We start from the raw sequence: 6,172 nt of genomic DNA, 5'->3' as shown, positions 1-6,172 counted from the left end.
ATGTCAACATTAGAAAGAACCACAAGATTCCAAATCACATCAGGAAAAATACAACTTCAGTTCATTAAATGATAAAAGGTTAAAAAAAAACCCTTTAAAGTACAGAAAAGGATGAGGTTAACAGAGAAAAAAAAATCTTATTCTGAGATTAAAGTCAGAATTCTGAGATTAATGTCAATATTCTGAGATTAAAGTCAATATTCTGAGATTTAAGTCAGTAATCTGAGATTAAAGTCAATATTCTGAGATTAAAGTCAGTAATCTGAGATTAAAGTCAGTATTCTGAGATTAAAGTCAATATTCTGTGATTAAAGTCAATATTCTGAGATTAAAATCAATATTTTGAGATTAAAGTCAGTAATCTGAGATTAAAGTCAATATTCTGAGATTAAAGTCAGTAATCTGAGATTAAAGTCAGTATTCTGAGATTAAAGTCAGTAATCTGAGATTAAAGTCAGTATTCTGAGATTAAAGTCAGAATTCTGAGATTAATGTCAATATTCTGAGATTAAAGTCAGTAATCTGAGATTAAAGTCAATATTCTGAGATTAAAGTCAGTAATCTGAGATTAAAGTCAGTATTCTGAGATTAAAGTCAATATTCTGTGATTGAAGTCAATATTCTGAGATTAAAATCAATACTTTGAGATTAAAGTCAGTAATCTGAGATTAAAGTCAATATTCTGAGATTAATGTCAATATTCTGAGATTAAAGTCAGTAATCTGAGATTAAAGTCAATATTCTGAGATTAAAGTCAGTAATCTGAGATTAAAGTCAGTATTCTGAGATTAAAGTCAATATTCTGTGATTAAAGTCAATATTCTGAGATTAAAATCAATATTTTGAGGTTAAAGTCAATATTCTGAAATTAAAGTCAGTAATCTGAGATTAAAATCAGTGCCAGTGTGGTGTCCAAACATGAATCAGTACAGGCTGATATTCAGTAGAATCACATTGAAGTTGGTAACATGATTGCCCTATTCCTTTGTGTCAGACCTGTCTTTAAAAGCTAACAGTAAATGTTTATTTACACAAACACCCTTACAGTCTTCAAGAGGAAAAAACGTGAATAATTCTTGTGTTTATGGGAAGTTTTAAAAGCAGAAATCCAGTTTTAACTCTGATGAGAAGATTCTCATTTTAGCTGAGAGCATGTGTTTTATTTACCCAGGCTTGTTTCACTTCTCCTTTGGAATCATTGATTTTAACCTCAGCACAGCAGCTTCTAACTTTTGTAAAAGTAGGACAGAATAAAAGGAATCTTTATTGATCCAACAGCGGGGACATTTCACACTCAACAGCCGCAAAGAAACAACAAAGATAGGAAAAGCAGGAAGTCATCTAGGGTTTGCACAATTCTATAACTTTAAGCTTTAGTAAGAATCTAATAAAATCCAAACTATATGATCCACCATGTAGTTCAAAGAGGGGCTACTGGACTGGTTCCATCAAGTCCAGTTGCTCCTCTTTACACCAATATTTGGATAACCATTGACCTGGTCTGGATAAATGAGAACCACCAAAGCAACCCCAGACCATCATACCACTAAGACCATGTTTGACTGGTAGTCTGAGTTCTTTTGGTGAAATGTGTTAGTTTGACTCCAGATGGAACGGGGCACACACCTTCCAGAAAGTTCCTCTTCTGTCTGGTCAGTCCACAGAATATTTCCCAGAAGTCTTGGGGATCATCAGGATATTTTTAGTCTAATGTGAGACGAGCCTTGTGTTCTTGTTGCTCAGCAGTGATTGTGGCCTTGGAACTCTCCCATGATGCCATTGTTGCCCAGTCTCTTTCTGATTGTTGAATCATGAACTCTGACCTTACCTGAGTCAGTGAAGCCCGCAGGTCTTTAGATGTTGTTCTGGGCTCTTTTCCAACAGGTTTACCACTGTTCAAAGTTTTCTTCATTTGTGGATAATGTTTCTCACCGTGGTTGACTAGAATCTCAAAGCCTTGGAAATGGCTAGCTGTTCCTGGGAAGGCTCACTGTTTGTTCATACCAACCATCTTTCCCATGCTGGGACTTTCCATTCTTGGCAAAGTGATTGGAACTGGCCAACAAAAGTCTACTATTTGGCAAAAATGGAGGGTGAAAGCCCCAACATCCCCAGCTTCACCAACATTCCATCCTCTGCCTTTGATAATAATGTCATCAAAGATTATAAAACATTCCACCCATACCTTTGAGGGTCTTTAGATGTTGTTCTGGGTTCTTCTGGGACTTCCTGGATGAGTTGTCCATGCGCTCTTGGAGACATTTTAGTAGGCCAGCTGTAGTTTTCTCCATTTGTGATTAATGGCTCTCACCATGATTGACAGGAGTCCCAAAGCCTTAGAAATGTCTCTGTAACCCTTTCAGGCTGATAGATGTCAGTAACGTTGTTCCTCATCTGTTCTTGAATTTCTTTAGATGGTTCTGTGATGTGCTGGTGACAGCACCTCCTGCACATTGTTTAAGTTGGGCATAAGCATTGCAAACATTTTGTAGCTGAACTATTAGCAACATGTTTGTACAATTGTGATGTTTTCATTAATATTTATGAGCCTGTCTATGATAAACAGTAGATGTAAATATTTAAAGCTTGGTACCGATCAATCATTGAAATAAAGGAGTGATTCATTATAAAGCAGATGATATGAAAAGACAGCCTTATGGTACACAGTTCACTGATAATCAAACTGCCCGTAAAGGTCGTCGTTTTCAGCCACTGTAAAGCATTATCCACCTTCAGCAGTCCTTTAAAATCCTCTGCAGAGCGTCTTCATGACCAGACGACGATGGTGACGGTAACGGTCCTGGTGTAGCTCCCACCGACAGGATACGGAGAAAAGAAAATATCCTGGAAAGAGAAACTGTAAAAACACAAACTAGAGTGGACAGAGACGGACTGACAGCCAACATCCTGTTAGAAAGGCTCTGATAAGCTCTGTCTCATTAAGCCCTGCTCTGTGTTTCATTTAGTGTTTTTGTCATAAAATGTTTCTGTTTAATTTTTTAAAGTTTGTGTTTCATGATTGAAAAAATTTATGTTACACATTTTTATTTTTTTCATGTTTCAAACTTTTTTGTCATAAAACGTTTCTGTGTTTCGTATTGTTTTAATGTTTATAGTTTCCTAGTTTTTGAGAAAAAAATAATGTATCATACTTTTAGTGTTTTGTAACAGGTTTCTGGTCTTTAAATGCTTTGTAAATCAAATGTTTTGGTCTTGGTCATACAATATTTCCATGTTTCATAGTTTTAAAAAAATAGTGTTTTATAACTGTTTTTGAGTTTCAGAATTTTTTTTTTTTGCTGTTTCATCTTTAAGAAAAAGAAAATGTTTTGTGTTTAATTTTTTTCATTTTTTGTGTTAAATAGTTTTTGAATTTTTTTTTTTATGTGATTCATAAAATGTTTGTTTCATAAAATGTTTTGCAGTTCAAAATATAATAGCAATGATTTCCTGTTCTATAAATGAATATGGTCATAAAAAAATCTATAAATAAATGAAATGTTTTTTTCTGTTTTATAATCTTTGTGTCATTGAAAAACGTGTGTTTCATGAGGGGGTTTGTTGGCTATTTTTGGTGTGTCATAAAATACATTTCCACCTCTGTCTCACCTTTTTCCATGAGATGTTTTATGGTCTCATACAAATATTTTGGTACCTTGTTTTGTTTCTGTTTCTCACTAGATGTTTTTTGTGTTTCGTGAACTGCTTTTCTGCCTCAGGAAATGTTTGTGTGTTCAACTGTGTCTTAATTTAACCAAATCAAAGGCTTTTGGATTGGGACGCTTTCGAGTTTTGTGAAACATAATACTCTTGTTTTTTTGTTGATTTTTTAAAATGACTTATTATTTACCTGTGTTTTACATTTCATTAAATGTGTATCTTTTTCACAAGATGTTTTTTCGTTTCTCTAAAAGTTTTATCGTTTCATAACAACCTTTCCCGTTTTACTCAATGTGCCTGCAAGTGTTCGCATTTAATGAACTGGTTTCATGTTGTAATGTTTTCCTTTTTATGTGTTATGAAATGTTGTTGTGGTTAAAGCTTAAAGACAGCCTCCCTGCTCATTTTCATCACATTTTACAGCCCAGGGGTTCTCAATGTTGGGGTTGGGACCCCATTGGGGGTCGTAAGAGACTGAGAGGGGGTCTCCAGATGCCTTAAAAAAACTACCTAATTTTTGCCACTTTTATCTAATTTTTGCCCTCTTTTTGTTATTTTGCCACTTTTATCTAATTTTTGGCTTTTTTGGTTATTTTGCCACTTTTACCTCATTTTTGCCCTCTTTTTGTTATTTTGCCACTTTTATCTAATTTTTGGCTTTTTTGGTTATTTTGCCACTTTTACCTAATTTTTGCCCTCTTTTGGTTATTTTGCCACTTTTACCTAATTTTTGCCCTCTTTTTGTTATTTTGCCACTTTTACCTAATTTTTGGCTTTTTTTGTTATTTTGCCACTTTTACCTAATTTTTGGCTTTTTTTTGGGTTATTTTGCCACTTTTACCTAATTTTTGCCCTTTTTGGTTATTTTGCCACTTTTATCTAATTTTTGGCTTTTTTTTGGTTATTTTGCCACTTTTACCTAATTTTTGGCTTTTTTTTTGGTTATTTTGCCACTTTTACCTAATTTTTGCCCTTTTTGGTTATTTTGCCACTTTTATCTAATTTTTGCCCTCTTTTTGTTATTTTGCCACTTTTACCTAATTTTTGGCTTTTTTGGTTATTGTGCCACTTTTATCTAATTTTTGCCCTCTTTTTGTTATTTTGCCACTTTTACCTAATTTTTGGCTTTTTTTGTTATTTTGCCACTTTTACCTAATTTTTGGCTTTTTTTGTTATTTTGCCACTTTTACCTAATTTTTGGCTTTTTTGGTTATTTTGCCACTTTTACCTAATTTTTGCCCTCTTTTTGTTATTTTGCCACTTTACCTAATTTTTGGCTTTTTTTGTTATTTTGCCACTTTTACCTAATTTTTGGCTTTTTTGGTTATTTTGCCACTTTTACCTAATTTTTGCCCTCTTTTGGTTATTTTGCCACTTTTACCTAATTTTTGGCTTTTTGGAGGTTATTTTGCCACTTTTACCTAATTTTTGGCTTTTTGGAGGTTATTTTGCCACTTTTACCTAATTTTTGGCTTTTTTGGTTATTGTGCCACTTTTACCTAATTTTTGGCTTTTTTGGTTATTGTGCCACTTTTACCTAATTTTTGCCCTCTTTTGGTTATTTTGCCACTTTTACCTAATTTTTGGCTTTTTTTGGTTATTTTGCCACTTTTACCTAATTTTTGGCTTTTTTGGTTATTTTGCCACTTTTACCTAATTTTTGGCTTTTTGGTTATTTTGCCACTTTTATCTAATTTTTTGCTTTTTGGAGGTTATTTTGCCACTTTTACCTAATTTTTGGCTTTTTTGGTTATTTTGCCACTTTTATCTAATTTTTGCCCTTTTTTGTTATTTTGCCACTTTTACCTAATTTTTGGCTTTTTTTGGTTATTTTGCCACTTTTACCTAATTTTTGGCTTTTTTGGTTATTTTGCCACTTTTACCTAATTTTTGCCCTTTTTGGTTATTTTGCCACTTTTATCTAATTTTTGCCCTCTTTTTGTTATTTTGCCACTTTTACCTAATGTTTGGCTTTTTTGGTTATTTTGCCACTTTTACCTAATGTTTGGCTTTTTTGGTTATTTTGCCACTTTTACCTAATTTTTGGCTTTTTGGTTATTTTGCCACTTTTATCTAATTTTTGGCTTTTTGGAGGTTATTTTGCCACTTTTATCTAATTTTTGGCTTTTTTGGTTATTTTGCCACTTTTATCTAATTTTTGCCCTCTTTTGGTTATTTTGCCACTTTTATCTAATTTTTGGCTTTTTTGGTTATTTTGCCACTTTTATCTAATTTTTTTTGCCACTTTTACCTAATTTTTGGCTTTTTTGGTTATTTTGCCACTTTTATCTAATTTTTGGCATTTTTTGTTATTTTGCCACTTTTACCTAATTTTTGGCTTTTTTTGGTTATTTTGCCACTTTTACCTAATTTTTGGCTTTTTTGGTTATTTTGCCACTTTTACCTAATTTTTGGCTTTTTGGTTATTTTGCCACTTTTACCTAATTTTTGGCTTTTTGGTTATTTTGCCACTTTTATCTAATTTTTGGCTTTTTGGAGGTTATTTTGCCAC

The sequence above is a fragment of the Cheilinus undulatus genome, linkage group 12 (genome assembly GCF_018320785.1).
Source record: "Cheilinus undulatus linkage group 12, ASM1832078v1, whole genome shotgun sequence".
Classification (NCBI taxonomy): domain Eukaryota; kingdom Metazoa; phylum Chordata; class Actinopteri; order Labriformes; family Labridae; genus Cheilinus; species Cheilinus undulatus.
This window is presented reverse-complemented; position numbering follows the sequence as displayed.